The following is a 7,517-nucleotide window of genomic DNA, read 5'->3' as shown; positions in this document are numbered from 1 at the left end:
TTTTTTTGAGAATCAGTTACTGTAATTGGTGGCGGCAGCTGCACAGGCAGAAGCAGCCTCTGGTGCCACTTTAAGAGAAAACAAAACTATAGTTAAAATATCTAAATTCAAAGTTCTGATGTTCTCCTTTCTTAAGGCATTGCTCAGGGGTCCCAGAGAAAGGCTGGAGATGCTGGGCACAGGCCTTGGAAACGAGGAGCCCGGCCCAGGCACGCAGGGCGCAGGCCTCACTCCAGGGCAGCGAGCTGCTCAATGGCGCAGCGCACTTTCTTTGCAGTTTCTTCAAATTCTTTCTTCTTGTTGCTGGTTTCCTTTGCGATCTCGTTCTTGGCTCTTTCTCTGTCCAGTTTCAAAAATTTACTGAGGGTTAATTCTTCAAACTGCTTCTTGACAGAAAGGAAAGCACAACCAGATGAATGCTTTTTATGTTCCTCTATGGGGTCATCATCTGGCTCCCAGCCCTCCAGCTCCTTGAAGCAGAAGAAATACTGTGCCAAGTCGGGCTCGTTCTCAGTGGGACAGTGGATGAAGCCAGCCTCGGCCATCCGCTCTGGGGTGCAGGCGCAGCCCTCCAAGAAAGGCCGGTTCTTGAACGTCGAGATGCGGTGGTCCTTGAGAAACAGCTGCCAGGCCGGGGGCAACGTCGGGGTGCCCATGCCGCCGCCGCCACCGCCGAGCGGTCCAGCAATTCAAACCCCCCATCTTCATTCTTTACAGAACTAGAAAAAATAATTCTACATTTTGTATGGAACCAGAAAAGACCTCGTATAGCCAAAGCAATCTTAAGTAAAAAGAACAAACTGGGAGGTATCAGTCTACCAGGCTTCAAGCTGTACTACAAGGCTATAGTAACTAAAACAGCATGGTACTGGTACAAGAACAGAGACATAGACCTCTGGAACAGGACTGAGAATCCAGAGATGAAGCCATCCACATACGGTAATCTAATCTTTGACAAAACAGACAAAAATATACACTGGGGAAAAGAATCTCTTTTCGATAAATGGTGCTGGGAAAACTGGATATCTACATGTAGAAGAATGAAACTGGATCCTCACCTCTCACCTCTCACAACAATCAATTCAGCATGCATATCAGACTTAAACCTAAGGCATGAAACCTTAAGAATTCTAAAAGAAGATGTTGGGAAGACCCTCTCAGACATTGGCCTAGGCAAGGAATTCTTGAAGAAGACCCCCAAAGCAATCACCGCAGCAACAAAAATAAATAAATGAGATCTGATCAAATTAAAAAGCTTTTGCATGGCCAAGGAAACTATCATTACAGTGAATAGATGGCCTACAGAATGGGAGAAAATATTTGCTCTCTACACATCTGATAAAGGGCTGACAACTAGAATCTATCTAGAATTCAAAAAAATCAACAAGAAAAAAATAAAACAACCCCATCAACAAATGGGCAAAGGAAATGAACAGAAACTTTTCTAAAGAAGACAGAATAATAGCTAGAAAACGTATAAAAAAATGCTCAACATCTCTAATCATTAGAGAAATGCAAATCAAAACCACAATGAGATATCACCTAACCCCAGTGAGATTGGCCTCTATAAAAAAATCCCAAAACAACAAATGCTGGTGAGGATGTGGAGAGACAGGAACACTCTTACACTGCTGGTGGGACTGCAAATTAGTGCAACCTCTGTGGAAAAGAATTTGGAGATACCTCAAAGAGCTAAAAATAGAAATACCATTCGATCCAGCAATAGCACTATTAGGCATCTACCCAAAAGAGCACAAAACATTCTATGATAAAGACATCTGCACCCGAATGTTTATGGCAGCACAATTCACTATTGCAAGGATGTGGAAACAACCCAAGTCCCCTCAATTCATGAGTGGATTATTAAAATTTGGTATATGTATACAACGGAATATTACTCAATCATAAGAAACGACAGTGATCTAGCACCTCTTATACTTTCCTGGATTAAACTTAAGCCCATTATCCAAAGTGATGTATCACAAGATCAGAAGAACGGGCTCCACTTGTACTCGCCATCAAATTGGTACTAACTGACGAACACTAGGGTGCTCACATGACAGTAATACTCCCCAGGGATTAGGGGGATGGAGGGGTAAACACGCAACTAAAGGACACAGGGAGCATTGTAGGGGGGAAGGGCATGCCTCTAACCCTCACTTGGGTGAGGCAAAGAAATAAAGTGTAACCATAATGTTTGTACCTTCATAATACCCTGAAATAAAAACAAAACAAATAATAATAATAAAAAAAAAAACAAAGAACTGAACCAACTCCTGGAGTTGCTCTGCCTGGACTTGTTAAGAGCTTGAAGTGCCTGGGAGTTTACATCCCCCTAGAGCCAAAGACTGACGGGCTAGGAGTCTGAAGCCCTTGGCTTCAGGGGGTGACTTGCAGGCCAGGCCAGGCCAAAGCTGGGCTTCCTCTTGAGATCACATCTGCTTGGCTTCTTCCCTTTCCCTGTTCTGCTTACCCCACTCTCTCACTGGCCTCCCCTGGAGGCACTTCCTCTGTAAATCATTTGCTCCTGTACTGCTGTCTCAGAGAGACGTTCTGGAGAACCTGACCCAGGACACCTGCCCCATGCTAGGCACAATGCCAAGGAAGGAAAACTCCTGGCTTCAGTGCAACTGTCCTTTGAGGGATATGATCCCCATACAAAGCAGCTAAAAGAAGTATGACTTAAACAGTAACAAGTTGTAAAAAATGTTGGGGCCCAATTAGACCCCCATCTCTATCATTGAGTGCCTATCGTGGTGCCAACACAGAGTGATGCTCATGTTAAGGAAGAGTGAACAGAGGCAGAGAGGAGATTAACTGAATCACTTCCCAAAGAGGTAGGATTGGTGTACTATTGGCAATAACACTGAACACAGAATGCATTCCTCTCTCTTTTGATCTAGAATTCTGCTCAGAAGCAGGTTCAAGGGCTGAAAGTGAGACACTTCCTCAGGGACCTGCCTCCCCTTTTCACCACTACCTTATTCAGGATGAGAGCTGCCTGCCAGAGTTGCTTGTTATGAGTTGTTTGTGTCCAGACCAGAGTCCCCCTTAGATCGTTAACTTTTTCCCACAGTCTTGTGGTTTAAATTCTCTCTGGGAGATAAGGACATGAATGAGATGTGTTACCCAGGGAAGTGTGAAAAATGCCTCTAGTTTTATTTCTGAAGAAATAGCCCCCATTCGCTTTCAATTCCCTAATCCTGGTTGACTCGCTTGTTCATTCACTCAGCAATCATTTCTGTACACCTATTGTGTGCCAGGCATTTGACTAACCTCCGCTCACTCACTATCTAATAAAGGATCAGCACATGATATTCTAGTTTAGCATGATGGGGGCAATGATAGCGATCTGCATGGGGTTCACAGGGGTACAGAGAAGGGGGACCAACCCTAACTCACCACTTCCTACCACATTCACTCAAGGCCAACTGTTTTCAAGTAAAGCCATGTGTGAATCAGTGGTCAAGGTTATTCTTTGTGTGACCACAACCTTTTTTTGCTGCAAACTTGACTGATTTCCCATTTGAAAAATCATTTACCATAAGAAAAATCTCTTCTCTCATAGCCCGAGTTTCCAGGGATAAAGAGAATGAAATATAATGTAAACCATTTCCTTCCCATAAATGTCAGGAGCTTTTGAGAAGCAGATTTATGCTGGATATGTACACTGTTGGTTAGATTCCAAAAGAAAACCAAAATGTCATGTACTATACACACAGGTAAGAGACATTCATCTTTCACATTAGATCCCAAAATGACACCTGGAAAAACCTCATTCCACTTCCTTTCTGAGCATCACCTCTGTGAATATCTTTGCTGCTGGTTTTATGAGCTTCTTGGCAATTGCATGATCTTTTCCACATCAAGGATGCAATTTTAAATGTTGCTTCTATAGATTTGATCTCTTCTCTACATTTAGAAAGAAATCCCACTAATTTCATCTTAAAAAGCATTATATTACACTCTGATTGGGGATGTGGGACTCATTTAGTTTACTGAGGAGGTTATTATATTACATTTCAAAATCCCATAAATGTTTACATGCTTTCATGCCACTCTTTAGCTATGGTTTTGAGGAAGTCAAATTGACTAAATTCAGTGAATAGATTTAGACCGTGAGGAAGGTTAAGGGTTCAGGGCTGACCCTCAAGTTTCTAATCTGTTGACTGGGTGTGTGGTGGAGCCACCAATTGAGAGAGAGAATCCAGCGCCAGGAGCAATTTGGAGGTGGGGAAGATAAAGAATGCATTTTAGATCTGTTGCGTTTGAGGTGCCCTTGGTGCCTGAGTGAACATGGCCAGTGACTGTGAGTCTGCTATGAGTGTGTGAGGATCAAGACTGGAGGGGTGGGTCTGGACATGATCAGCGTGTGGCGGCAGTTAAACCTGAAGGAGCATAAGGCCGTTGAGGAGTTCCAGAAGGTGGAGATGGACTGACCTTCAAGGGGCAGGCAGAGGAAGAGGAGCCTCCCCAAAACAGGGAAGTCAGGGCCAGAGAGACCACAGGAGAGTGCAGTCATATGAAGGGAAGGGAATAGAATGTTTTAAAGAGGAGGGGGTGTGCTATGGAGAGAATGTGTCCTCCCCTCCAGATTCATATGTTGAAGCCCTAACCCCCAATGTGATGGTATTTGGAGATGAGGCCTTTGGGACATAAGTAGATTTAGATGAGGTCATGAGGGCAGCTTCCTCATGATGGGATTAATGCCCTTATACAAAGAAAGACCAGATTCCTCTTCTCTCTCTCTCTCTTCCTCTCCCACAGCAAGGAGACGGCCATCTGCAAGCCTTATCCGGAACCAAATGGGCTGGCACCCTGATCATGGGACTGATTTCCCAGCCTCCAGATCTGTGAGAAATAAATTTCTATTGGTTAAGCCACCCAGTCTATGGCATTTTTTTAAAAATAGCAGCCCTAGTAGACTGAGACGGAGTGCTCAAGATGCAAAGAAATCCAGCAAGATTAGGACTGAGCACAGTATGGAGGTAATGTGCGACTTCTGTGGGAGGGTAGTTGGGGTAAGTAGGCAGAGGCAGGGTCTGATTTCGTGGTTAAAGCAGCAGCAAGCCTTCTGGGAAGTGTGGATGAACAGGAAAGGAGAGCGAGTACAGAGCAGACAGAGGGCAATCTGAAATAAACATTAGGCTCTCAGCGTGTTTTAGAGTCTGGGCAGAAGTTGCCAGTAGAGAAAGACAAATAGAAGGTGTTAGGGAAAGAGGGTGACTGGTTGGAGGAGGTGGCCTTATACAGGGGAAGGGAGGGTGGATGTGGATGAGACAAAGTATAAGGGTGTGGGGGTAGGAAGTTGGTGGTCATGTCTGATGACCTAGTTTTTCTCCATGAAGTGGAAGGTAGGGTCATCTGCTGAGAGTGAGACACAGGGGAAGTGTTGAGTAGGCACTTCTTGAGGACAAAGAAGGTTAGAATAATTGTTGATGGTGGAGGGGGGTGAACCCTCCCCCAGAAGATAAGTAACAAAATTGCTTAATTCGGGCACCAAATTAAGTTTGGAGAACTTGAATTTGTAATAATCTGGTTTTCTCCAGCAACCCTTGGTTTCAGAAGTGGAGAGAATGGATTGAGTATTGATCCTGCATGGGCATTTTGCAGGACAGGTGAGGCAGAAGGATACATGTACAAGAAAATTAAGGATCTGGTTAGAAAACAATCTAACCAAAGTGTTCTATCTTGGAAACAAAACAAAACGGAAAACAAGCCAGGATGCAGCTGAGATACTAGGTACATGGGCGGGAAATATATATGTGTCAAGGGATGCAGACCTCTCCAAGGTGGAAGAAGAGTCATGGGGGGAACCAGGGGTGGGCGTGTGGATGGTCCATCAGTGCCAGTGGATGGGAAGTGACAGTTTAATGCCAAAGTGCAGCAAGGATTCAGAACTCGGCTCTGGAAATGAAAGGCTGAGACAAAGTAGAAGCGATATAACAAGAACAGAGGAGGCAAACCCAAAGTGTGAGAATGTGATGTCAGATGGGCCACCTCCCTGGACACTGGGATCTCCAAGAATAATATCAGGAAGCCAGGTGGAGAGGAAGACTGGAGTCCAAGTGGTCAGTGAGGTGGGCAGCTTATATTAACCAAAGGAGCAACACAGAGAAGCGGACCCAGATGATGGGAACACCAAAGGAAGAGGTGTTTTTACTGGATGATGGAGGTGTGAAGGGGACCTGTGGGTGTGGGAACAAGAGCAGTGCATGATGAGGAAGGCTGCAGAGGAATTGGGGCCCTCAGGGAGATTTCCTGTAGGTGGTTTAGGACACAAAGGGTTTGCTTGCAATGGAAGGAAAGTTCCAGAGAGATAATAGGATGGAATAGGGATAGGTGGGGTGGGGGACCTATTGAGGGATTCAGGAGGAGAAAAAAGGTAAGGTTTGCAGAGAATGAAGGAGCCCAGTCTGGTTTGGGGAAGAGTTGCCTTTTTATGGACTCTAGGCTGTACAGGGATGAGAGACATGATTGGAAGATCCTCAAATGCCTTGGCTCTGGCACAAACCAGTTTAGTTTTGGATGCCTCCAAGAGCCCTAGGGATGGGTTATGGGCCTCCCCATTTACTCAGAACAGTGATGGGAGCTCCTAGGCTACAGAGAGATGATAGAGGTCCTAGGTGGTTGGTGGTAGGCTGCTGTGTCCTCCCACCTGTCATGGGTTTGAAATGCTCTCCCTCATGGGCCATCTCACATAATGCTCACAACAGTCTGGTGGCTTACATCGTTCAGCAGTGATGACCCCCAGACTGTGACACCTCAGCAGCAGTTAATGCCCAAAGTAAAGAAGAGGGGGGCTAGGGCCAAGAGACAAAGCTGGGCATTCCCACAGTTTTGCTGAGGCTTCACCATGGGCACATGCGTCCCAGACAGCTCAGAATAGCATATGGGACAAATACAGGGATTGGGTCTGACTTGTCTTTAAAACCTATGTCTACCACTTACCAGGAGCAAATTCTTGACACTTTGAGGTTGTTTTCTCATGTGTGTAAAATGGGGCTGTTTTCAGGGATAAATTAATGCATGCATAGTTTCTAGCTAGTGGTCGATGTAAAATTAAAGACATTACGTTTCTAGATATAGCTTGCTATCCAGATATCACTTGTTTATGAAGCCCTGCATGGCCCTGGATTATTTGCAAAAGGTCTCAGTTCACCTCTCTGCCCACCTACAAAGTGACTTGGGAGGAAGTGTCTGCATCTGATTCCCTGTAAACAAACATTTTCTGCCTTTTGTGTTGGCCTCACCTGGGGCATGGGGAGGTCCATGTGGGGTTTAATGAATGCCTGCGCTTTACAGATTTAGCTCACACTATAAACAGGACCTACATTTCAGTGGTGGGATTTATAAACTGTAGGTGGTAGGCTGCAAGAGGATTGGCCTGCCCGTAGGATTTGTCTAAAACCCCAACGAGTGAGTGAGTAAAAATAGCCACCAAGGAACCTGTCTGGCCCAGGAAACATTAATCAGTTCACTGGAGCCTTGTCCAGCGTTGTGCCCTGGGGGCTGGG

At 45.3% G+C, this 7,517-nt stretch overlaps 1 pseudogene across 1 annotated transcript; it reads right to left on the bottom strand.

Annotated features, from left to right (window-relative positions):
• Nucleotides 1-227: 227 nt before the first annotated feature.
• On the bottom strand, nt 228-688 carry LOC105806192 (annotated as a pseudogene). Its single transcript, XR_001137250.1, has one exon. The product of XR_001137250.1 is annotated as a baculoviral IAP repeat-containing protein 5 pseudogene (transcript).
• Between the last annotated feature and the right edge of the window lie 6,829 nt (nt 689-7,517).

This window comes from Propithecus coquereli, unplaced genomic scaffold, assembly GCF_000956105.1.
Source record: "Propithecus coquereli isolate 6110/MARCELLA unplaced genomic scaffold, Pcoq_1.0 Scaffold139, whole genome shotgun sequence".
NCBI classification, from domain to species: Eukaryota; Metazoa; Chordata; class Mammalia; order Primates; family Indriidae; genus Propithecus; species Propithecus coquereli.
Note: the sequence above shows the minus strand (reverse complement) of the source record. Positions and strands in the feature narration are given on the sequence as shown.